The sequence below is a fragment of the Aquarana catesbeiana genome, linkage group LG06, assembly GCF_042186555.1.
Source record: "Aquarana catesbeiana isolate 2022-GZ linkage group LG06, ASM4218655v1, whole genome shotgun sequence".
In the NCBI taxonomy this organism is placed as follows: domain Eukaryota; kingdom Metazoa; phylum Chordata; class Amphibia; order Anura; family Ranidae; genus Aquarana; species Aquarana catesbeiana.
The window spans coordinates 112,231,161-112,257,793 of record NC_133329.1 but is presented as its reverse complement, the minus strand read 5'-3'; the positions used below and the strand labels follow the sequence as shown (position 1 = coordinate 112,257,793).

Sequence of the window (26,633 nt, the reverse complement as noted above, 5' to 3'; positions counted from 1 at the left end):
TCTAAGAACTGTAATTTAAAACTTAGTCCTGAGAAATTGATAGCATTGTGTGAGAAAGATTGGCCCCGTTATGGAACGCGGTGGCCCCCACAGGGAACCTTTGACCTGGAGACCATTGACAGATTATTTGAGAATATTAGGTCAGACTCACAGAAATATGACCAGATCCCGTACATAGACTGTTGGAGAAAAGTTATAGACAGAGACCCGCAGTGGATACAAGCCGCAAAAGAGGAACAGTGCAGAATTATGGTTATGACAAGAGTAGTGCCACTGACAAAACAAACAAACCATATATATTCTCAACCCGAAGAGACAGATCAGCCTCCCCCGTATGTAGATGAACGGACCTCAGATAGAGACAGGTCAGAGCCATGTCCAAATGCCCCGTCCAGTAGACAAGAGGACTCAAGTTGTTGTCCACCTACATCAGATTCAGTCAGTATTTCAATGCCAAATCTCAGTAAATATACTCCTGACCGTCACACTCTGAGTATGAGTAGGACAGAAATAGGGAACTCAGTAGTAGTCAATGGGCTCCCTAATCAAGTGTTCACTTCCACTCCGAGAAATCCCGATATGAATGGCCGAACTCTTGCCCCGTCCTTCAACATACCTCTGCAAATGCCCCTAAGAGAACAAGCGGTGGGGGGATCCCAGACTCTAGTTTACACTCCATTTACCACAACAGATTTACTGAACTGGAAGACCCATAACCCTGCTTACTCTGAGAAGCCCCAAGCTATGACAGATTTACTCCGGTCAATAATTCAGACCCATAATCCTACTTGGTCTGACTGTCAGCAACTCCTACTGACCCTTTTTAATACTGAGGAGAGACATAGAATTAACCAAGCAGCGCATAAATATATGGAAGAATTGGGGAAGAATCAATGTGACCCACCGGCATGGCTTGGGGACCATTATCCGCGAACAGATCCCCAGTGGGACCCAAATGATAAAGGGGATATGGATAAACTTCACCTTTACCGGACAGCAATTATAGAGGGGATGAAGTCAGCCGGCAAGAGACCCACAAATCTCTCTAAAACTAGTGAGGTCCTCCAACAACCCAATGAAAGTCCAGGACAGTTCTATGAGCGACTGTGTGAAGCTTTCAGACTGTATACCCCCTTTGATCCAGAGGCAGATGATAATAAGAATTTGGTAAATACAGCATTTGTCAGCCAGTCGACAAGAGACATTAAAAGAAAATTGCAAAAGCAGGAGGGATTTGCAGGAATGAACATTTCCCAACTGTTGGACATAGCCACAAAAGTGTTTGTGAATAGGGACATAGAGACGAGGCGAGAAGATGACCGAAGAATGAAAAAGAAAGTTGAATTACTAGCTGAAGCGTTGTCTGAAAAAGCTCAAAGAAACAAGGAGCGCTCCAATGGAGGTTCAAAGGGAGGAAGGGGAAATTATGTGCAGAAGTTAGGGAAGAATCAGTGTGCATATTGCAAAAAGGAGGGACACTGGCAGCAAGACTGCCCCCAAAAGGGACCTAGGAGAGGGGGACCAGACCCAACGAGAAGAGAAATACGGGGAGGACAAGTCCAGAATGGACGCTATGAGAGGAACAGGCAGGAAGATACCGACTTTGTGGGGTTGGCAGGCTCAGTGTATCCCGATGAAGAACAATACTGACGCCAATCGGGCCCCATCCCATTAGGCCCCCAAGAACCAGTAGTGACCGCTAATGTAGGGGGCTTCAAGACCACCTTTATGATTGACACGGGGGCCCAACACAGTGTAATGACCCAACAAATAGCCCCCCTCTCCGACAAACAGATTACCGTTATTGGAGCCACGGGAAATAAAGTAAAAAGACCCTTCCTAACAGAAAGACTTTGCAGTTTGGGAGGGCATCAGGTCCAACATCAATTTCTATACATGCCGGATTGTCCTATTCCTTTGTTGGGCAGAGACTTGCTTGCTAAACTCAGAGCACACATATACTTCCAATCCGACGGTCAGGCTATTCTAAAATTGCCCCATCCCTCTGAAGCTCGTATTATGGTCATCAGTGTACCGAAGGAGGAGGAATGGAGGATGTTTGCCCTTTCGGAAGAACCACTTCCTACCCCTAGGGGACTACAAGACATTCCGGGAGTATGGGCGGAAGGTAATCCACCTGGATTAGCCAGACATATTCCCCCAATACTTATTGAATTAAAACCAGGAGCCGCTCCAGTCAGCCTGAAACAGTACCCAGTCCCTCGAAAAGCCCTAATAGGAATACAAAAGTACTTAAACAAATTTCTACACTATGGAATTCTGAAACCTTGTCAGTCTCCTTGGAATACACCTTTACTCCCAGTACAGAAACCCGGAACAGCAGATTATCGTCCTGTGCAGGACCTCCGAGCGGTCAATCAGGCTGTGATGACCATCCACCCAGCGGTCCCGAACCCTTACAACCTATTGGGATTAATACCGGGGGAGGCCACTTATTTCACAGTTCTGGACTTAAAAGATGCCTTCTTCTGTCTCAGAGTAGCAGAACAATCCCAGCGTATTTTTGCGTTCCAGTGGGAGGATCCGGAGACGGGGGGGAAAGAGCAACTGACATGGACACGTTTACCACAAGGATTCAAAAATTCTCCCACACTATTCGGAACTGCCCTGACCCAAGACCTGAAATCTTTCAAGTCTGACCCTGAGAATAGAGTCCTACTCCAGTATGTGGATGACCTATTGATCGCCGCCAAGAATAGAGAAGAGTGCCTTCAAGCTACTAATGAACTGTTACAATTACTGTGGGAGGCGGGTTATAAGGTGTCCCGAAGAAAAGCGCAGTTATGTCAAGAGACTGTGAAGTACCTGGGATTCAGAGTATCACAAGGACAGAGACAATTGGGAGAAGGCAGGAAAGAAGCTGTTTGTCAGATTCCCACCCCAACTACCAGACGGCAAGTACGTGAATTCCTGGGGGCGGCAGGATTCTGCCGGATCTGGATACCAGACTTTGCCACAAAAGCCAGACCCCTCTATGAATCCACAAAGGGGGGAGAAAAGGAACCCTTCAAATGGGGAGAACAGCAAAACAGAGCGTTTCAAGACATTAAGGTCTCCCTAATGCAGGCTCCTGCGCTGGGATTGCCGGATAGCCAAAAAGTCTTCTATTTGTATGTTAGTGAAAAACAAGGAACTAATTTACGTGCCCATGTGTATCAGAATAGACTTGCCTTAGACTATCTGTTAGCTACTGAGGGTGGTGTCTGTGGAAAATTTAATCTGAGTAATTGTTGTTTAGAAGTGGACAACACAGGAAAAGTAGTTGAGGAAATCACGGGTAGAATGAAAAAGTTAGCTCATGTGCCAGTCCAAACATGGGATGGTTTCAACGCTGGTAGCTGGTACGGGGATTGGGGTTTCCCCAGTGCATATGGGGTGAAGGCTATATTGGGGATCGTTGTAGTAATACTTGTAGCATGTCTGCTGCTACCCTGTCTGATTCCCCTTGGGACTAGAATGATCCAGAGTTTCATTGAGGCCACCGTAGAAAGAAAGGCTGCGACCCATATTATGGCTATGTGGAAATACCAGCCATTAACTCCCCAAGACTCAATAAAAAAAATCTCAGTAACATTGGGCTCTAATCCATTAGAAAGCAGAACGGTATGTTATTTAATGATGCTTAATCTCGCTCATATTAATCGCTATGATTATGATCAAAGGGGGGAATGAAGTAGGAACGGGGGTCAGTTTATATGGCCATGGTTATGTGTGCAGTAAGGCTGATTTAGAATTTCAGCTAAGAAGCCATTCCTGTATATACTATGCTAAGAACAGTTTATGAGGTCTGTAAAATATGTTACAGGCTGTGGTTAAAGACACTGAATTCACCCTTTCACCCCCCCTTAACACAGACACCTGGGTTTAGCACACTGACGTACACTTTCCTATAAGTTAGCAAATGTCAAGCTGATTAGTAAGTAAGATAAGGAAACCGCAAACGCAAGAATCTGCAAACTGCAAGAGTACAAAAGGAATTTGCTTTGCTAACTGCTTTGCACCCATAAGAGTAGGTTAACTGCTTACAAGGGTTAAGAGGTTAAAAATGTCTTATAACGGAAATGTATTGTCTGTACGCTTGTGACGTAATGTAATGGAAGTTATATGTACAACTGAATGGTCTGTATCGGGAGCTCTTGGCGTGTAGACATTAGTCGGGCCAGGAGTGTCCATTCTGGCTAGCTAGAAGAATGGAATAAAAAATCTCGCATACCAGAAGTTCATTATTGTCCAGCAGTCATTACCAATATCCTACCTGCTACCTCACTACCACTAGGCAAACTAGGCAGCCGCCTAGGGCACACTGCTGCCTAGGGTCGCCCAGCCACTGGTTTCCATCCGTGTCTGCAGGCTGCAGCATGTAACTAACTCAGTTTCAGGCAGCTGCTCCATCTGACCGGTAGTGTAATTAGAGGTGCAGCGCAGCACTGGAGCCAGCACTAGAGGAAGCAAAGCCGATGCTTCCTGTATAGTGGTGCCTTCTGTCACATGGGCAGGGCAAAGAGGGTGGAGTCAGGGGTGGAGCCAATGGGGGTGGCAAAATTAGGTTTCGCCTAGAGTGTCAAAAATCCTTGCACCAGCCCTGCATGGAGGTGTCACTGACTGTAATAAAGGAAGAAGCAGTGAGGGAAAGTAGGCAACTTAAGTATAAGGCTCCGTTCACATATATGTTCATTTTATGTGTTTTGAACCGTATCCAATTCGCATGACATGTGACTAAAACTGGCTTTCTATGGAGCTAGTTCACATATGTGGTGCAGCGGCTGTGCGAATTTGCTGCAAGTTTTAAAAGATTCCTGTGCGTTTTCTGAGCACTGCGATTCAGATGCAAATTTCAGGCTCATTGCCTTCTATGGGAATGCATTTGAATCGCACACCAGATCAGTTTTGAACACAAATTTAATCCGAAAAACAAACTGTGTGCGCCCCCCCCAATCCATACCTGGCCCTTTTGGGTCTGGTACGCATTTTAAGGGGAACCCCACGTCAAAATGAAAAAAAAAAGTCCATACCAGATCCTTATCAGAGTATGCAGCCGGGCAAGCCAGGAAAAGAGGGGGGGTGGGGGCGAGTGAGCGCCCTCTCAACTGAATCATACCAGGCCACATGCCCCGGTTGGTGACGTAACAAGGGGGTGGTGCCACCAGGTGATGTCACTGGGTGGCCCCGCCATTTAGCTATTTAAGAACTAAGGATATGGATTTGGGGGGGACCTCATGTGTTTTATTTTATTTTTTGGTGTGGGGTTCCCCTGAAAGGGCCTGGTATAGATTGGGAAGGGGACCCCCATGCGTTTTTTTTTTTTTACATTTAGCCGTCAATGGGGAACCCCGCTGGCAGCAGATGAGTCATCTGATTTGGCGTCCAGCTTCCCGGCCCGCTCCTTAAAGAGGAACTGCAGTCTGTTCACATAATTTGTAATAAAAACATTTTTGCCATTCTGAAGCTTCCCTCCAACCACTTTGCATATTATTTTATATATACTGTGATTCTGTACTTGCCAAATATGCTGCAGAAATCTCCATCCACTGAGATGGGCTGCAACCATTTTAACTGTGAGCAGCTGAAGCTGCTGCCTGTTCACTTCCTGGATTTACACAGAGACACAGAGGCACATCTCCAGCTCTGCAGCTCTCATTGGCCCTCTTATGACTCATCCCCCCTCCCTTCCTGGCAAACTTTAACTAGAGTGAGAGAGAGAGAGCTGTGCATGATGTCATAAGCCTAGGCTAATGACCTGACAAGAAACAGGAAGTGGGCTGTATAAGGTATTTACTGTCAGAAAAAAAAAATGTTTTACTATCCAAAGTTAAAACAACAAGGGCAGAAGATTTAATAGATGGAAAGATGAAAAAATGATCTGTTCTGCTTTAACAACCTGCTAATGTTAAAGACACCGGTGGCCACCGGCTCCAAAAATTTGCATCTGAAATGTATCAAAATCACATCTGAACCGCTGCTTTGGAAATTCACTGTGAAAAAAGGGGAAATTTGCACTGGACATCTGTGAATGTAGCCTAATGCGTCGTACACACGATCGGATTGTTGGCCAACAAAACCGTGGCCTTTTCTCCGAAGGGCGTTGGCCCAAACTTGTCTTGCATACACACGGCCACATAATTGTTGGCCAAAAAATATGAACGTAGTGACATACTACGTGGTTTTTCAGCTCTTTAGCGCCACCCTTTGGGCTCCTTCTGCTAATTTCGTGTTAGTAGAGGTTTGGTGAGTGTTGATTTGCGCTTTTCTTTTCGCATTTTTCATTTAGCGCTTTTTAGTTTGCGCTTTTCATTTCGTGCTTTTCAGTTTGTTTCTGAACGGCCATTCGTCAACCAGACATGTTACGGAATCGGAGGAAATAACGTGTTATGTATTTTTGGCCTTGGAGTTATTGCTTTGACATTATTTTTTTGGTTGAATAATGATTTGATTTGGTATATTTTCTATATTTTTGGATGCATAGAATGCACTTTTTGGTTAAGTTCTATTGGCAGGTAGCATATCTAATTTTATTTGTTTTCTATTTTAATGTGCAATAAAATAAATTGTGTAGAATAATTCTTGGCTGTGTGTTTTACTTCAAATGACAGTTTGGGAGTAGGCAGTTACATTTAAAAATATACAATGTAAAATTAACAAGGGACACCAACATAGTTGTATCTTTGATCTTAACCACTTTGCGCCCGCGCTATAGCCAACAGACAGCTACAGCGCAGACGCCAATTGCTGGAAGGGCGTCCCTGGACATCCTCCTGTTTACTTCCGCAATGCGAGCTCCCCCGGGCGCGCATCAGTGAAATTCTGTGCTGGCTGTGTTCCTTGGACACAGCCAGTCACAGATCACTGTAAATGGCCAATCACAGTGGCCGTTTACAGCACGATCGGAGCTTCCAATGAGAGATGATCTCATATGTAAACATATGAGATCATCTCTCATCACCGTCTCTCCTTCCTCACACAGAGACAGCGTGTGAGGAGGGAGAGCTACTGGCTGCAGCGGTGAGTGTCAGGAAAAAAAAAAACTGAAAATAAAGTGACCACAGTACCTGTCAGTGCCATCTGTCCCCGCTGCCATCTGTCCCCGCTGCCATCTGTCCCCATTGCCATCTGTCAGTGCCATCTGTCCCCACTGCCATCTGTCCCCACTGTCATCTGTCAGTGCTATCTGCCCCCACTGCCATCTGTCCCCACTGTCATCTGTCAGTGCCATCTGTCCCCACTGCCATCTGTCAGTGCCATCTGTCCCCACTGCCATCTGTCCCCACTGCCATCTGTCAGTGCCATCTGTCCCCACTGCCATCTGTCCCTACTGTCATCTGTCCCCACTGCCATCTGTCAGTGCCATCTGTCCCCACTGCCATATGTCCCCACTGCCATCTGTCAGTGCCATCTGTCCCCACTGCCATCTGTCCCCACTGCCATCTGTCATTGTCATCTGTCCCCACTGCCATCTGTCCCATCTGCCACCTGTCAGTGCCATCTGTCCCCAGTGCCACGTATAAGTGCCATCTGTCATCAGTGCCACATATTAGTACCATCTGTCATCAGTGCCACATATCAGTGCCATCTATCATCAGTGCCACCTGTCAGTGTCACGTGCCATCTGTTATCAGTGTCACGTGTCATCAGTGCCATGTATCAGTGCCATCTGTCATCAGTGTCACGTGTCATCAGTGCCACGTATTAGTGCCATCTGTCATCAGTGCCACGTATTAGTGTTATCTGTCATCAGTGCCACGTATTAGTGCCCTTTGTCATCAGTGCCACGTATTAGTGCCATCTGTCATCATTGTCACGTATCATCAGTGCCACGTATTAGTGCCATCTGTCATCAGTGCCACATATTAGTGCCATCTGTCATCAGTGTCACGTGTCATCAGTGCCACGTATTAGTGCCATCTGTCATCAGTGCCACATATTAGTGCCATCTGTCATCAGTGTCACATGTCATTAGTGCCACGTATTAGTGCCATCTGTCATCAGTGCCACATCAGTGTCACGTGTCATTGTCCTAGTGCTCCAGGGCCTTCAAAAGTGTAATAGGTAGTCAACAAGTTAGATGTGTAATTTATTCTCCTAGAACACCTGATGGTGTTCCCTGCTAGGGATGAGCCGAACACCCCCGGTTCGGTTCGCACCAGAACCTGCGAACGGACCGATAATTTGCGCAAACTTTAGAACCCCATTGAAATCTATGGGACTCGAACGTTCGAAATCAAAAGTGTTAATTTTAAAGGCTAATTTGCATGGTATTGTCCTAAAAAGTGCTTGGGAACTCGGGTCTTGCCCCAGGGGACTTGTATCAATGCAAAAAAAAGTTTTAAAAATGGACGTTTTTTCGGGAGCAGTGATTTTAATGATGCTTAAAGTGAAAAAAAAAAAGTGAAATATTCCTTTAAATATCGTACCTGGTGGATCTCTATAGTATGCCTGTAAAGTGGCGCATGTTTCCCGTGCTTAGACCAGTCCCTGCACAAAATTACATTTTTAAAGGAATAAAAGTCATTTAAAACTGCTTACAGCTTTAATGTAATGTCCGGTCCCGGTAATATGGATGAAAATCAGTGAGACAAATGGCATGGGTACCCCCCAGTCCATTACCAGGCCCTTTGGGTCTTGTATGGATATTAAGGAAAACCCCGCACCCAAACTAAAAAAAGGAAAGACGTGGGGCCCCATTCCCTCATGAAAGGGACTGTAGGTTTGTTGTTAAGTAGAATCTGTTTGTAATTTTGAACTGCTACATTTTTAAAGTGTAGCTCCAGCCAAAAAATCTATTTTTAAGCTGCTTGGAAAACATAGGGAAGGGTTATCACCCCTGTGACATTAGTTTTGCTGTCTGTGCTCCTCTTCAGAAGATTTCACCTCACTTTCTGTCCCAATGACAAATGTTTTTTGACAATTTGGGGTTTTTAGTGAAACAAGGATTGGTGATAAAACATCAGTGGAAAGGAGACACGTTTTTCCCATATTAACTCTTACAGGAAAGAATTTCCCTTCCAAGGGGTAGATTTAATCTCAGTTCCTGTTGTCTCCTTCCGTTTGCAAGTAGGAGTTGTTTGTAAGTTGGATGATTGAAAGTAGGGGCCTGCCTTATATACTCTGCAGAAATTGGGGCCCTGCTGTGAAATATTAGATCAAGAATTGTAATTACATGCCCCTGTTGAACAGGGTCAGAAAAATTGGGCCTTTGGTGGTGGTGCTGGTGCCAGAACACTGTAAGTCCTCACAGTTACTCTTGGTGGGCGCAGAAACGGGCCCTGCTGTGAAATATTAGATCAAGAATTGTAATTACATGTCCCTGTTGAACAGGGGCAGAAAAATTGGGCCTTAGGCACTGGTGCCACAACACTGCAACCCCTCACAGATACTCTAGTTGGAGCACAGGAATGAGCCCTCCTGTAAAATATTGCATCAAAAATTGTAATTACACGCCCCTGCTAAACAGGGGATAAAAAATTGGGCCTTAGGCACTGGTGCTGGTGCCACAACACTGCAACCCCTCACAGATACTCTAGTTCAGTGGTTCTCAACCTCTGTAGTGCCGTGACCCCTTGATAAAATTTCCCAAGTTGTGGAGACCCCTAATCGTAAAATTAGTTTCATAGCGTGGGTTATCAGCTCCCAAGGCAAGGCAAGTAATTTGCGTCCCTAACCCATGGTCATTTAGCGCTCCCTTCCGCTCATACAGTATTAAAACCCCTTATCGTACATTTTAGGATGTACCACTCTTTCTCTTTGACCTCCTTTCTTTCCCTTTTACCTCTCTCTATCCTAAATTCTTGATTTTTTTCCCCCCCATCCCTCTTTCTAGCCGTATTTCTTGTTCTTTCTCTTATTCTTTCTCTCCCTTTTTCTTTGTTTTGCCCCCCTCTTTTCCTCTCCCTTCCATGTATTCTCTATTTTTATTCCTTCTCTTACTCCGTGGTGGGGGGGGGAGGGGAATGGGATGAGTGGCAGTGCTGGCGGGGAGTTCTGATCAGCCAATTTAGGTGATCTTGATCAAGGTCATCTGCTGATCTGAGAACTGTAGTGGGGACTTTAATGGCAACTATAATCACAGGTAGTGCTACTCACTGCGTCTCCGGCTTCACTGTGTCTCCAACTTTGTGGTGTCTCGTAGCAGTGACACCTATGCCGAAATCTGGGCTGGGAGAGCAGTACGGGCTTCAGGAACAGCCAAGAAATTGGTGACCCCTGGCAAATCATCATTTGACCCCCGAGGGGGTCCCGACCCCCAGGTTGAGAACCACTGCTCTAGTTGGAGCTCAGGAACGAGCCCTACTGCAGAGTATTGCATCAAAAATTGTAATTACACGCCCCTGTTAAACAGGGGCTGAAAAATTGGGCCTTAGGCACTGATGCCACAACACTGCTACCCCTCACAGATACTCTAATTGGAGCACAGGAACGAGCCCTGCTGCAAAGTATTGCATCAAAAATTGTAATTACACGCCCCTGTTAAAGAGGGGCTGAAAAATTGGGCCTTAGGCACTGGTACTGGTGCCACAACACTGCAACCCCTCACAGATACTCTAGTTGAGTGCAGCAACGAACCCTCCTTGCAAAATATTGCATAAAAAATTGTAATTACACGCCCCTGTTAAACAGGGGCTGAAAAATTGGGCCTTAGCCACTGGTGGCGGTGCCCAGAACAAAAAATATTCTTACAAGCTATCAGCATGATCATTGAGGAGGAAGATGATAGTCACTCAGCATAACAGGATAGTCACTCAGCATCAGCATAGGCAGTCTTGAAGGGATCTGACATTTCAAAAAAAATTATTCGGTTACATCAGCATCAGGTGCTGGCGTGGGGAAAAAAAACACAAGCTCTCCTGACCCTGCCCTGGTGCCATAGTCGCACAGGTACTCATTGATGGCCCTCTGCTGCGTGTGCAGCTGCTGCAGCATGGCCAACATTGAGTTCCACCTGGTGGGCATGTCACAGATTAGGGGGTTCTTGGGCAGGTTAAATTCCTTTTGGAGGTCAGCCAGCCAAGCACTGGCATTATATGACCGGCGGAAATGCACACAGACTTTCCTGGCCTGCCTCAGGACATCCTGTAAGCCCGGGTACCTGCCCAAGAACCGCTGCACCACCAAGTTAAGGACGTGAGCCAAACAGGGCACATGGGTCATTTGTCCCTGTCAGAGGGCTGAGAGGAGGTTGGTGCCATTGTCGCAAACCACCATTCCTGCCTTAAGTTGGCGTGGCGTCAACCACCTCTGAACCTGCCCCTGCAGAGCTGACAGAACCTCTGCCCCAGTGTGGCTCCTGTCCCCCAAGCACACCAGCTCAAGCACCATATGGCATCTTTTGGCCTGCGTACTTGCGTAGCCACTTGAACGCCTACGGAGCACCGCTGGTTCCGAGGACAAAGCACAGGAAGAGGCCATGGAGGAAGAAGAAGAGGAGGGGGTGGAGGAGAGAGGTGTGTCAGAATCACCAGTAGCAGCATTTTGGAGGCGTGGTGGCTGAACAACCTCCAACACTACTGCACCTTGTCCTGCATCCTTCCCAGCTGCCAGCAGAGTCACCCAATGCGCTGTGAAACTTAGGTAACGTCCCTCTCGATGCCTGCTGGACCGTGAGTCAGCGGTAATATGCACCTTACCACTGACTGCCCTGTCCAGCGAGGCATGGACATTGCCTTTCACATGCTGGTAGAGAGCCGGAATCGCCTTCCGTGAGAAAAAGTGGCGTTTGGGTACCTGCCACTGAGGAACTGCACATTCTACAAACTCACGGAAAGGGGCAGAGTCTACTAACTGAAAAGGTAGCAGTTGAAGTGCTAGCAATTTTGCCAAGCTAGCATTCAACCGCTGGGCATGTGGATGGCTGGGAGCAAACTTCTTTCGGCGGTGCAGCAGCTGGGGCAGGGAAATTTGCCTGGTACAATCTGACGTCGGTGTACCGATAGCTGATTGCCCACAAGTACTTGGCTGTGACACACCTAATTCTACACCTTCATTCCTCTCAGTGCAGGTCTCAGAGAGGACTGAAGGTATAGTGGGGTTGGAGATCTCAGCTGAGCAGGGAGCAAGGAGAGGTCCTCTTTGTTCTTTGGTGTGGGTCTTTTAGGTATGCTTGCCAATGAACTGCATGGCAGGTCAACATATGTCTTGTCAAGCATGTGGTGCCCAAGCGGGAGATGTTTTGGCCACGCGAGATACACTTGAGACATATGTTGCAAATAGCAGCGGTGCGATCTGATGCACTCGTCTCAAAAAAAGGCCCACACCAAAGAACTTTTGGAATAACGCGTGGAAACAGCAGCACCCTGCACATGCAGAGCTTTGTGGTGTGATGCAGTCAGTGTGCTGCCCTTAAGCTGGCCCCTGGAGGGCATCCTGCCTCATTGGTGATGTGCCTCCTCCTCTTCCTCCTCCTCTCTCCTATCAGGCACCCACGTGGAGTCAGTGACCTCATCATCCCCTCCCTCCTCATCACTGGAGCAAACCTGGCAGTATGCTGCAGCGGGGGCAACATGACTGCCAGATTGCTGTCCTTCTTGGGCACCCCCTCTGTCTGGGCTCACGTTACTGCCTTCCTCTAGCTGAGTACCATCATCAGAGCCTTCAGAAAGCTGGGCATCCTCCTGGAGCATGTACCCAACACTGTGTTCAAACAGTTCGGGGGACTCCTCAGGATGACATGGTGGGGCTAGGGAAGGAGTGACTCCATTGATTCCATTGAGCCAAGGGAAGAGGCTGGGTTGGCAGCTGCTTTGCCAGACAAAGTACCCTGAGCATGGGTGAGAGAGGATGAGGAGGATGAGGACTGCTTGGTCATCCACTCGACCAAGTCTTCTGCATGTTGCGGCTCAACACGGCCAGCTGCCGAAAAAAAGGCCAAGCGTGTCCCATGGCCACGTGCTGATGAGGATGCGCCGTTTCCTTGACCAGCACTATTGCCTCTAGACACAAATCCTGCTTGCCCTCTTTTATTGGCTTGTGACTGTCTGCCTCTCCTTGTTGGCCTTCCAGACATACTAATGGCCTACAGTGAGATGTAGCTGCACTAAGCTGGGATATATATATGTACTGATACTGCAGCTAGCAAAATCAACTGCCTGCCTGTAGTATTATTAGTATGAGAACACCACCAATCTTCTACAGTTAGCTTTAGCTGAACACTGTGCAGAGGTCGCACTACACTAACTTGTAGCTTTAGCTAAACACTGTGCAGAGGTCGCACTACACTAACTCGTGGCTTTAGCTGAACACTGTGCAGATGACGCACTACACTAACTCGTAGCTTTAGCTGAATACTGTGCAGAGGTCGCACTACACTAACTCGTAGCTTTAGCTGAACACTGTGCAGAGGACACACTACACTAACGTTTAAATAATGTAGCTGCCTGCGGTAGTGATAGGATCAGGAAAACACCACCAACCTTCTACAGGTAGCTTTAGATGAACACTGTGCAGAGGTCGCACTACACTAACTTGTATCTTTAGCTGAACACTGTGCAGAGGTCGCACTACACTAACTTGTATCTTTAGCTGAACACTGTGCAGAGGCTGCACTACACTAACTTGTAGCTTTAGCTGAATACTGTGCAGAGGTCACACTACACTAACTTGTAGCTTTAGCTGAACACTGTGCAGTGGTCGCACTACACTAACTCGTAGATTTAGCTGAACACTGTGCAGAGGACGCACTACACTAACTTGTGAATAATGTAGCTGCCTGCGGTAGTGATAGGATCAGGAAAACACCACCAACCTTCTACAGGTAGCTTTAGCTGAACACTGTGCAGAGCTCGCACTACACTAACTAGTATCTTTAGCTGAACACTGTGCAGAGGTCGCACTACACTAACTTGTATCTTTAGCTGAACACTGTGCAGAGGCTGCACTACACTAACTTGTAGCTTTAGCTGAACACTGTGCAGAGGTCGCACTACAATAACTTGTAGCTTTAGCTGAACACTGTGCAGAGGTCGCATTACACTAACTTGTAGCTTTAGCTAAACACTGTGCAGAGGTCGCATTACACTAACTCATGGCTTTAGCTGAACACTGTGCAGAGGACGCACTACACTAACTCGTAGCTTTAGCTGAACACTGTGCAGAGGTCGCACTACACTAACTCGTAGCTTTAGCGGAACACTGTGCAGAGGACGCACTACACTAACTTGTAACTTTAGCTGAACACTGTGCAGAGGTCGCACTACACTAACTCGTAGCTTTAGCTGAACACTGTGCAGAGGACGCACTACACTAACGTTTAAATAATGTAGCTGCCTGCGGTAGTGATAGGATCAGGAAAACACCACCAACCTTCTACAGGTAGCTTTAGCTGAACACCGTGCAGAGGTCGCACTACACTAATTATATCTTTAGCTGAACACTGTGCAGAGGTCGCACTACACTAACTTGAATCTTTAGCTGAACACTGTGCAGAGGCTGCACTACACTAACTTGTAGCTTTAGCTGAATACTGTGCAGAGGTCACACTACACTAACTTGTAGCTTTAGCTGAACACCGTGCAGAGGTCGCACTACACTAACTTGTATCTTTAGCTGAACACTGTGCAGAGGTCGCACTACACTAACTTGTATCTTTAGCTGAACACTGTGCAGAGGCTGCACTACACTAACTTGTAGCTTTAGCTGAATACTGTGCAGAGGTCACACTACACTAACTTGTAGCTTTAGCTGAACACTGTGCAGAGGTCGCACTACACTAACTTGTAGCTTTAGCTGAACACTGTGCAGAGGACGCACTACACTAACTTGTGAATAATGTAGCTGCCTGCGGTAGTGATAGGATCAGAAAAACACCACCAATCTTCTGCAGGTAGCTTTAGCTGAACACTGCGCAGAGGTTGTACTACACTAACTTGTAGCTTTAGCTGAACACTTTGCACAGGTCACACTACACTAACTGGTAGCTTTAGCTGAACACTGTGAAGAGGTCACACTACACTAACTTGTAGCTTTAGCTGAACACTGTGCAGAGGTCGCACTACACTAACTTGTAGCTTTAGCTGAACACTGTGCAGAGGTCGCACTACACTAACTCGTAGCTTTAGCTGGACACTGTGCAGAGGCCGCACTACACTAACTCGTAGCTTTAGCTGAACACTGTGCAGAGGTCACACTACACTAACTTGTATCTTTAGCTGAACACTGTGCAGAGGTCGCACTACACTAACTTGTAGCTTTAGCTGAACACTGTGCAGAGGTCGCACTACACTAACTTGTAGCTTTAGCTGAACACTGTGCAGAGGTCGCACTACACTAACTCGTAGCTTTAGCTGAACACTGTGCAGAGGACGCACTACACTAACTTGTGAATAATGTAGCTGCCTGCGGTAGTGATAGGATCAGGAAAACACCACCAACCTTCTACAGGTAGCTTTAGCTGAACACTGCAGAGCTCGCACTACACTAACTAGTATCTTTAGCTGAACACTGTGCAGAGGTTGCACTACACTAACTTGTAGCTTTAGCTGAACACTGTGCAGAGGTTGCACTACAATAACTTGTAGCTTTAGCTGAACACTGTGCAGAGGTCGCATTACACTAACTTGTAGCTTTAGCTAAACACTGTGCAGAGGTCGCACTACACTAACTCGTGGCTTTAGCTGAACACTGTGCAGAGGACGCACTACACTAACTCGTAGCTTTAGCTGAACACTGTGCAGAGGTCGCACTACACTAACTCGTAGCTTTAGCGGAACACTGTGCAGAGGACGCACTACACTAACTTGTAGCTTTAGCTGAACACTGTGCAGAGGTCGCACTACACTAACGTTTAAATAATGTAGCTGCCTGCGGTAGTGATAGCATCAGGAAAACACCACCAACCTTCTACAGGTAGCTTTAGCTGAACACCGTGCAGAGGTCGCACTACACTAACTTGTATCTTTAGCTGAACACTGTGCAGAGGTCGCACTACACTAACTTGTATCTTTAGCTGAACACTGTGCAGAGGCTGCACTACACTAACTTGTAGCTTTAGCTGAATACTGTGCAGAGGTCACACTACACTAACTTGTAGCTTTAGCTGAACACTGTGCAGAGGTCGCACTACACTAACTTGTAGCTTTAGCTGAACACTGTGCAGAGGACGCACTACACTAACTTGTGAATAATGTAGCTGCCTGCGGTAGTGATAGGATCAGAAAAACACCACCAATCTTCTGCAGGTAGCTTTAGCTGAACACTGTGCAGAGGTTGCACTACACTAACTTGTAGCTTTAGCTGAACACTTTGCACAGGTCACACTACACTAACTGGTAGCTTTAGCTGAACACTGTGAAGAGGTCGCACTACACTAACTTGTAGCTTTAGCTGAACACTGTGCAGAGGTCGCACTACACTAACTTGTAGCTTTAGCTGAACACTGTGCAGAGGTCGCACTACACTAAGTCGTAGCTTTAGCTGAACACTGTGCAGAGGCCGCACTACACTAACTCGTAGCTTTAGCTGAACACTGTGCAGAGGTCGCACTACACTAACTTGTATCTTTAGCTGAACACTGTGCAAAGGGCGCACTACACTAACTTGTAGCTTTAGCTGAACACTGTGCAGAGGTCGCACTACAATAACTTGTAGCTTTATCTGAACACTGTGCAGAGGTCGCACTACACTAACTCGTAGCTTTAGCTGAACACTGTGCAGAGGTCGCAATACACTAACTCGTAGCTTTAGCTGAACACTGTGCAGAGGTCCCAATACACTAACTTGTAGCTTTAGCTGAACACTGTGCAGAGGTCGCATTACACTAACTTGTAGCTTTAGCTGAACACTGTGCAGAGGTCGCACTACACTAACTTGTAGCTTTAGCTGAACTCTGTGCAGAGGTCGCACTACACTAACTTGTAGCTTTAGCTGAACACTGTGCAGAGGCTGCACTACACTAACTTGTAGCTTTAGCTGAATACTGTGCAGAGGTCACACTACACTAACTTGTAGCTTTAGCTGAACACTGTGCAGAGGTCGCACTACACTAACTTGTAGCTTTAGCTGAACACTGTGCAGAGGACGCACTACACTAACTTGTGAATAATGTAGCTGCCTGCGGTAGTGATAGGATCAGAAAAACACCACCAATCTTCTGCAGGTAGCTTTAGCTGAACACTGTGCAGAGGTTGCACTACACTAACTTGTAGCTTTAGCTGAACACTTTGCACAGGTCACACTACACTAACTGGTAGCTTTAGCTGAACACTGTGAAGAGGTCGCACTACACTAACTTGTAGCTTTAGCTGAACACTATGCAGAGGTCGCACTACACTAACTTGTAGCTTTAGCTGAACACTGTGCAGAGGTCGCACTACACTAACTCGTAGCTTTAGCTGAACACTGTGCAGAGGCCGCACTACACTAACTCGTAGCTTTAGCTGAACACTGTGCAGAGGTCGCACTACACTAACTTGTATCTTTAGCTGAACACTGTGCAAAGGGCGCACTACACTAACTTGTAGCTTTAGCTGAACACTGTGCAGAGGTCGCACTACACTAACTTGTAGCTTTAGCTGAACACTGTGCAGAGGTCGCACTACACTAACTCATAGCTTTAGCTGAACACTGTGCAGAGGTCGCAATACACTAACTCGTAGCTTTAGCTGAACACTGTGCAGAGGTCACAATACACTAACTTGTAGCTTTAGCTGAAAACTGTGCAGAGGTCGCATTAAACTAACTTGTAGCTTTAGCTGAACACTGTGCAGAGGTCGCACTACACTAACTTGTAGCTTTAGCTGAACTCTGTGCAGAGGTCGCACTACACTAACTTGTAGCTTTAGCTGAACACTGTGCAGAGGTTGCACTACACTAACTTGTAAATAATGTAGCTGCCTGCAGTAGTGATAGGTCAGAAAAACACCACCAATCTTCTACAGGTAGCTTTAGCTGAACACTGTGCAGAGGATGCACTACACTAACTGTAAATACTGTAGCTGCCTGACTGTGGTACTAATAGGATCAGAAGAACACCAGCAATTTTCTTCAGGTAGCTGTAAATACTGTAACAACACCTGCCTGCCTGCCTGTCAGTAGAAAGTGAATAACAAGAACAGATCTAGCTAAACTGAATACAGTATATATATATATATATATATATATATATATATATATATATATATATATATACAACACCTGGGATGCATATATATACACAATACACTGTAAGTGCAGCTAACTGACTGACTGTCCTGCCTAATCTATCTAACTTAAATCAAATGACACTGTCTCTCAACGCCGGAACACACTACACAGGGCCGCCGTGCAGGTGGCCTTATATAGCGTGGGGCGTGTACTAAACCCCCTGAGCCATAATTGGCCAAAGCCACCCTGGCTTTGGCCAATTACAGCTCTCTGTACGGACGGCGCTGTGATTGGCCAAGCATGCGGGTCATAGTGCATGCTTGGCCAATCATCAGCCAGCAATGCAAATGCACTGCGATGCCACAGTGAATTATTGGCCAGACGATGTTCGAGTCGAACATGGGTTCGACTTGAACACGAAGCTCATCCCTATTCCCTGCATGTTGGGCCTCTCTATGTGGCCAGGCTGTGAAAAAGTCTTACACATGTGGTATCGTAATACTCAGGAGGAGTAGCAGAATGTATTTTGGGGTGTCATTTGTGGTATACACATGCCATGTGAGAGAAATAACCTATTACAATGACAATTTTGGGGGGGGGGGGGGAATCTTCATTTTGCAAAGAATTGTGGGAAAAAATGACAACATCAAAAACCTCACCATGCATCTTACTAAATACCTTGGAATGTCTACTTTCAAAAAAGGGGTAATTTGGGGGGTATTTGTACGTTCCTGGCTTGTTCGGGTCGCAAGAAATGAGATAGGCCGCCAGTACATTAGGTGTGATCAATTTTTTTATGATTTGCACCACAGCTTGTAGACTCTATAACTTTCACAAAGACCAAATAATATCCAGTAATTTGGGTTATTTTTACCAAGGATATGTAGCAGTATAAATTGTGGCCAAAATGTATGAAGAAAAATTAATAATTTGCAAAATTTTATCACAGAAACAAAGAAAAATGCGGGTTTTTTTCAAAATTTTCGTTTTTTTTTTCATTTATAGCGCAAAAAATAAAAAACCCAGAGGTGATCAAATACCACCAAAAGAAAGCTCTATTTGTATGAAAAAAAGGACAAAAAATTAATTTAGGTACAGTATTACATGACTGAGTAATTGTCATTCAAAGTGTGAGAGCACTGAAAGCTGAAAATTGGTCTGGGCAGGAGGGGGGTTTAAGTACCCAGTTGTCAAGTGGTTAAAAACTACGGGATAATGGTGTTGTGGTAACTTGCCCAAATTAATTTAAAAAAAAAAAAAAAGCATAACAATATTATTCTTGATATCACTAGAAAAAATAAGCCTTTGAAAATTTGTTTGCAATAACTCCATCAGTATCACCAGCAAAGCAGCTTCATTATTAGAGAATGTGCGCTGCATTTGGAGATTTCATAATTTGCCACGTCACGAATGTTAATTCTCCATTACGAACGTTAGTTTACAAGAGCGACTGCTTCTGGCTCGTCCTTGCTTCCGAGCATGCGTGTTTGTACTTCGGACTTTTGTCCGACGGACTTGTGTACACGCGATCGGAACGTCCGACAACACACATTTGTCCGCGGAAAATTTGAAAACCTGCTAGCCAACATTTGTTGGCGGAAAGTCCGACAACAATTGTCTGATGGAGCATACACATGGTCGGATTTACCGCCAACAGCCTGTCATCGAACATTTCCCGTCGGAAAGTCCGATTGTGCTAAGGCTTTAGACTCTCGGGGAATGATGGAGTACCCTTTACAGAGACACTGTCATTTTGTCCTGCGTGGGCAAGGTGACAGTGTCTATTTGAAAAGTGGGCACTTTTCTTTATTGTTGGCCTAGGACTAATTAACAGCTTCAGATCCGGGCCATTGCCAAATGACGGCAACAGCGCGGATCTAAATTGCCGGGACGACGTCTATTGACGTCGTCCCGTGCATGAGCGGCCTGCGCGCCCCCTGCAGGGCGCGCGCGGCGCGCTCGGTGATCAGCGAGTCTATGAGACTCGCCTGATCACAGATCAGAGTAAGGGGTTGGTCCCGACCCCTTACCACATGATCAGCTGTCAGCCAATGACAGCTGATCATGTGATGTAAACAGAGCCGGTAATCGGCTATTTTTCCTCCTCGCGCTGACAGCGCGAGGAGGAAAAAAAAAAACCCGATCACCGGCGGCCGTGATCGGGACATCAGTCCCGATAATGGCGATCTTCTAACACAAGGCAATAGGCAGCAGTGCTGCCTACCAGTGCCCACCAGCGTCACCCATCAGTGCCCACAGTGCCAACAATCAGCGCCACCCATCAGTGCCCACAGTGCTACCCATCAGTGCCCACAGCGCCACCCATCAGTGCCCACAGTGCCACCCATCAGTACCACCCATCAGTGCCACCCATCAGCACCCACATCAGTGCAACCTATCAGTGCCCATCAGTGTCACCTACCAGTGCCCATAAGTGCCCATCAGTGCCACCCATCAGTGCCCCCCCATCCGTGGTACCTATCCGTGCCACCCATCTGTGCCACCCATCCGTGCCACCCATTCGTGCCACCCATTCGTGCCACCCATCCGTGCCACCCATCCGTGCCACCCATCTGTGCCACCCATCCGTGCCACCCATCCATGGCCATCAGTGCCGCCTTATCTGTCCCCATCAGTGCCGCCTTATCTGTCCCCATCAGTGCCGCCTTAACTGTGCCTATCAGTGCCGCCTTAACTGTGCCCATCAGTGCCGCCTTATCTGTGCCTATCCGTGCCCATCAGTGCAGCCTATCAGTGCCCACCAGTGCTGCCTCATCAGCGCATATCAATGAAGGAGAAAAATTACCTGTTTGCAAAATTTTATAACAAACTATTAAACATGATTTTTTTTTTTCAAAAATGTCCATCTTTTTTTGTTTGTTTAGCAAAAAATAAAAATCCCAGATGTGATCAAATACCACCAAAAGAAAGCTCTATTTGTGGGAAAAAAATGATAAAAATTTCATTTGAGTACAGTGTTGTATGACCGCGCAATTGTCATTCAAAGTGCGACAGTGCTGAAAGCTCAAAATTGGTCTGGGCAGGAGGGGGGTTGAAGTGCCCAGTAAGCAAGTGGTTAAACATATCCCAGCAGTCAGGAAGCAGTTTTGCTAATCGCCTTCCCTGATGTCTGGATGGCCACTAGAGGGACCTTTTACAACATAAATTGATGGAAGTTTTTGCAATGTTTACTTAAAAGCAGTAACTCAAAATGCTTATATAATGTAAATGCCCTCGTCCCTTTTCAAAGTCAAAGGGTCTAATAAAATATACTTGAGACTACGCTTTACCTAGCTTCCATTGTAAAATAAGCAATCTTTAAGCACTTGAGCTGCGGATGATTTTACCGCCCTTCGTGACCAGGCCATTTTTTGCAGTTTGGCACTGCACTATTTTAACTGCTGATTGCGAGGTCATTCATGAAATATATAATTATAATAATAATTTTTTTCACACAGAGCTTTCTTTTGATGGTATTTGATCACCACTGGGTTTTTAATTTGTTGCAATATAAATGAAAAAAACATTTTGAAAAAAAGAACCCAATATTTTCTACTATAAAACCTATCCAATAAACATTTAAAAAAAAAATTTCTTTATACATTTTGGCCAAAATGTATTCTGCTACATGTCTTTGGTAAAAAAAAAAAAAAAAAAATCTCAATAAGTGTATATTAATTGGTTTGCATGATTTATTTATTTTATACTAGTAATGGTGGCGATCAGCGACTTATAGTGGGTCTGTGATACTAGGAAACTACCACTGACATCTCCAGTGACACTAAGCCCAGGTTCACACTAGTGCGATCACAGACATCTCATGTGATTCGCACCCGCAGACATGCGATGTCTGTGAGATGCGAGTTCAGCCCTAAAGTTGGGCTGAACTCGCATTAGATTCACACAGAATAAAGAACAGGGACTTGTTTTTCCCCACACTAGAATCGTATAACATGGGTGTTCTCACCTATGCGATCCGATTCTTGTGCAAGTTCACAGTTCGCACTGCGATATGTGACCCGATCTGGGGGTGTCAATAACAAAGTAATGACACCCGCAGTGGTTCGCAGAAGGTGTGAACTGCCTGCGGGAGAGGAGTGGTGCGGGAACCAGCGCTGTAATCGCCCTGGTTCCCGCATCGCATCAGTGTGAACCTAGGCTGTTACAGTGATCAGTGCTAAAAATATACGCGGTCACTTTACTAATGACACTGGCTGTAAAGGCATACCTCCCAACTTTTTGAGATGGGAATGAGGGACACCTATCAGCAAAAGTATGCAGGCATAGGACACACCCCTTGCCACGCCCCCTTAAGGGAGAATTGTGCAAAAAACAAGATTGGTTAAATCCACAAGTGCTTTTTTTACCACTACTATTCCTTTATATTGGCTTTTGGAATTTACAAATGCAGCAATTTAAAAATCAGATGAAAGATTTAGTGTTGGAAAACACTTTTATATACATCTATATAGATCAAACCAAAGTGAGGGACAAATGAGGAGGAATGAGGGACAGAGGGATATTGCTCCAAATCAGGGACAGTCCCTCGAAATCAGGGACAGTTGGGAGCCATGGTAAAGGGGTCATCGGGGGCAATCAAGGGGTTAAATGTTTAGTGTGTTTACTGTGTGGTGCTTTACTAAGCAATGTGCCGGGTTTTTTCTCCCTGCTTTGCATGGCAAAAAAATGGGAATCTCTGTTGTATGAGGAGAGCCCTGTGTTATTTACCGACACAGAGCTCTCTTCTGTCATTCGCTGAGCCAACCCGCTGAGTGACAGCATGACAGCACAGTCCTCCGTTCTGCGCCCGCATGCAGGAGTAGACCTGGAAAAAAGCTGCGATATACAGCTAAGTGATTGTGCCTGTATGAGCACACCTGACGCAGTAAATGTACTTTAGCCAGTAACACTCTTTATGTTTACTGCATTGTTCTTTCATAATTCACCTTTTCCCTTTTTATGAGGTCAGGTCTAGAAGATTGCAATCTGCATTGCAGGAATGTAAGGGAGATATACATCTCTTTTGCCCTTCACACTTCAGCTTCTAGAGCCATAAATATATTACAGGTGGCTTCCTTTTCTTGAATGCTGGATGTATTCTACATCTGTTGGCTGTGAGACAGAGAGCTCATTCTGAGTTGATCATGAAAGTCGTGTGGCAGAATGCAGGCAGTTGAATATACTGCTTATGTGAAAGTGGACCTGTCATTGCTTACAAAAGTAAAAGCACTTTGGACTCAAAAAAATATGTAGTCTTTTCATTCAGAAGTAACCAGTGATAAAGCTGGTGAGGAATGAGGTACAGGCTATGTGGTGTTAAGTTCTCCTTTTATAAAAAAAAAAAAAAAAAAAATCACATCTTTTTGCAGGTAAAAAATGTGCATTTATTATTTTTCTACACTGGAGCCTGTAAAGCATTGCACCCGCGATTAGCAGATCATGGGTGCAATGGCAGGATCCTGCAGGCTCTCAGTACACTGTCTGCCCGTACCTCTAATACTGGCAGACAGTTACTAAATTTCAGGAAGATTAATGAACTATAAGAACACACACCAGCACTCATTGAAAACCACAAGCCGTCGGCTGGGGTAGGTGACGGTACTTGTAGTTTATTCATTCACAGAAAACTGTGAATGAGTGAATGATGTGGTTGTGTGGGCAGAGCCTTGCATGGTCACGCTGATTTTGACAGCGGATGCAAGGAGAGGAACCTCCGCCCACTATAACAGGGGGGGGGGGGGGGGTGCGGAGAAAGGAGGCTGGAGCTTGAACATGTTCCACCCTAAATATTTTGGAAACATGTAACATGTTCCACAGGTGAAATTAGCCTTTAAATTCAGAATCATGGTCAATCTGGTAGTGTCATAGGTCCCTCCGCTTGTTGTCCAGTGGCAGTAATGCTGTCCTTATTACTACACTGAACGGCACTTATGTAATGACATATAGGACATATAGGTACCTTACATTTCAGCAGTATTGTGAGCGTGGGAAGGGTGTCCATGACAGCCTGGTCTCACCCGAGGTGGGTTGAATGATCATCATCATTAACCCTGGAAGAGGAGCACCAACTAGCAGATCAGTGGACCGCAGTGTTGATTCAAAGGTGGGTATCGCATTCAAAGCTGCATTTTTTATTTTTATCTCTACCAATCTTTTTTTTTTTTTTTTTTTTTTTTTTAAAGCAAGAACAATGACTTTGGGAGTCACACATTTTCCAAAGGATCTGGTTTGTTTTGTTCCCTAAAACCTCCCTTTTCATATAAGATCCTCTCCAGTTAGATTCCACTCCACAACACATTTAGATAAACCTGTGAAATCTAAATGATGAACCTTTTTTAAAAGTTTAATAATAATCTTTACCATTATGTATTATAACTATCCTCCCTTATTCAAGCTTTTAACTCTCCTTTTCTGAAACCTCATTCAGTGGAACCCTAGGGTTCTTCCAGAGGTTACTAGGGGTTCCTTGAGCAATGAGCAGCTTCTGCTGAGTAACCACTGACAATGATTTTTTTAGATATCTGTAATGCCGCATATACACAATCGGAATTTCAGTCCGCAAAAGACTGATGAGAGTATTTCGTCGGAAAATGTGACCGTGTGTATGCTCCATCGGTCTTTTGCTGGCAGAATTCCAGCCAGCAAAAGATTGAGAGCATGCTCTCAATTTTTCGGTTGGGAAAAGTTCCTATCCGAAAATGCGATCGTCTGTGGCAATTCCAACGTGCAAAATTCCTACGCATGCTCGGAAATAATTTGACGCATGCTCGGAAGCATTGAACTTCATTTTCTCGACTCGTCGTAGTGTTTTACGTCACCGCGTCTTTGGCGGTCGTAAGTTCAGCAAATTTTTGCATGACCGTGTGTATGCAAGGTAGACTTGAGCGGAAACCCTTCAGAAAAGCCGTCATATCTTTTTCCGACGAGAAGTCTGATCGTGTGTACGCGGCATAAGGGGGAAATTTTTCCCACTGACCACAAATGTAATGTGCATTTTTCCCAGTGATTATCACACAAATGTGCTGTGAGCTGTACATATAGTAATCATTAGCAGGGGTTCCCTGAGCCCAGCAAATTATTTCAAGGGTTCCTACATGTTATAAAAAGTTTAGAAAAGCTGGTCTAATGGTTCTTTCCATGTGCAGCGATCTTCAGGGATACTGCAGAACGTAATTACCAAATATCCTTTAATGTGCAACAAACTATAAATTAATTATCTCTCTTCAGTTTGGGAGAGACTTACCTAAAATATGCACAGATTTAGAGTTTTTTTTTAAGTTTGTGCCATTTTGTACAATCATAACCACAACATATAACAATCTTTGGAGTCTTGCCGTCATTCGAGTGTTGTTTGCGTGTATCATCCATCATTTCAGGTGAATTTATTGTTGTCACAGGTATTTAAGAAACCTCATGTAGTTGTGACGGTTCTGTTGATCCAGACACTAGCTGCCATGGTACTGTCTAATCCTGTGTGTCTCAATACAGCTATGGAGTAGACCAACCCAGTCACTTGGCTAAAGCTCTGGAGGTGGCCATGCTGCCCAGCATAGATAAGTTCTCCTTCCTACCTGACTGGTAGATGCTCTTTTACTTCTGTTATGTTCCTTTCAACCACCATTAGTGAAAGCAAAGCTGTAGGTGATCTCCACACCATAGCTCCAATGGTGACCCTAGGGGGGGGGGGCAGAGGGGGCCCTGACCCCCCCAACCTTATGCTGTGCCCCACCATGTGCCCCCCAAAAAAAAAAAAATTTTTTTTTTTTACAAAAAATCAATGTCTAAGAGGGAGAGAGTCCCCCGTCAGCTCCTGCGGGTGATTCCTCCCCCCTCCCCTGCTCGCTGACACTGCATAATGCGAGCGTTCACACAACCACGGCCACCCGATCTGCTCCTTCACCTGCATCCTCATTGGCAGGGAGAAGAGCGAGTTGCAGGAAGGACTCCACTAGGACTCTCAGTTACTGAAAAAACAGACTGATTTCTCCTGTCCTTAGGACAGGAGGACCAGCCTGTAAATTCCAAGAGATGCCAGACCAGCGCTGTCAATAGCAGGGGCAGGACAGCAAGAGGAGGCTGGGGAACCCCACAGTGGCAGAACACCAGGGCCCGGAGGCAAGACAACCTTTGCAACCCTGATAGTTCTCCCACTGCTTTGGATCCTTTTATTTTCTTGATATGCTGGTGACATATATCTCTTGTTTTCTGCCACCCTGGGGGACCCCAATACAGTAGGAAGGGAGCTCACTGCAGAACATGTGAAAGGGCCCGTTGTGGGGTCGTAGTAAAGGGCCCCAGGATATATATATATATATATATATATATATATATATACATTTTATAGTTGCCCCCCTACTTTTGTCCCTGTCCCCCCATGTGCCCCCCCTAAATTTGAAAGCTGGAGACGCCACTGCATAGCTCACATAGGGCTGTGGACTCTGCGTTGATTGACCCAATGCTGATACATGGTGTCACGGAACGTCCCACACGCCGCTTGAGTGCTTCCGTCAGTATACCGCTTCCTAAGTTCTGGAACACGAGCCCAA

At 45.7% G+C, this 26,633-nt stretch overlaps 1 protein-coding gene across 5 annotated transcripts in view; it reads left to right on the top strand.

Annotated features, from left to right (window-relative positions):
* The first annotated feature begins 6,731 nt into the window (after positions 1 to 6,731).
* The window catches only part of LOC141148874 (conserved oligomeric Golgi complex subunit 7-like), a 96,447-nt gene continuing 76,545 nt past the window's right edge, over positions 6,732 to 26,633 (top strand). For 4 of the 5 annotated variants that reach the window (XM_073636699.1, XM_073636698.1, XM_073636700.1 and 1 more), the window contains exon 1: positions 6,732 to 7,020. The gene's annotated coding sequence lies outside the window, so the exon portion shown is untranslated. The remainder of the gene's footprint in view (positions 7,021 to 26,633) is intronic. The other variant, XR_012245257.1, reaches the window with a different exon arrangement.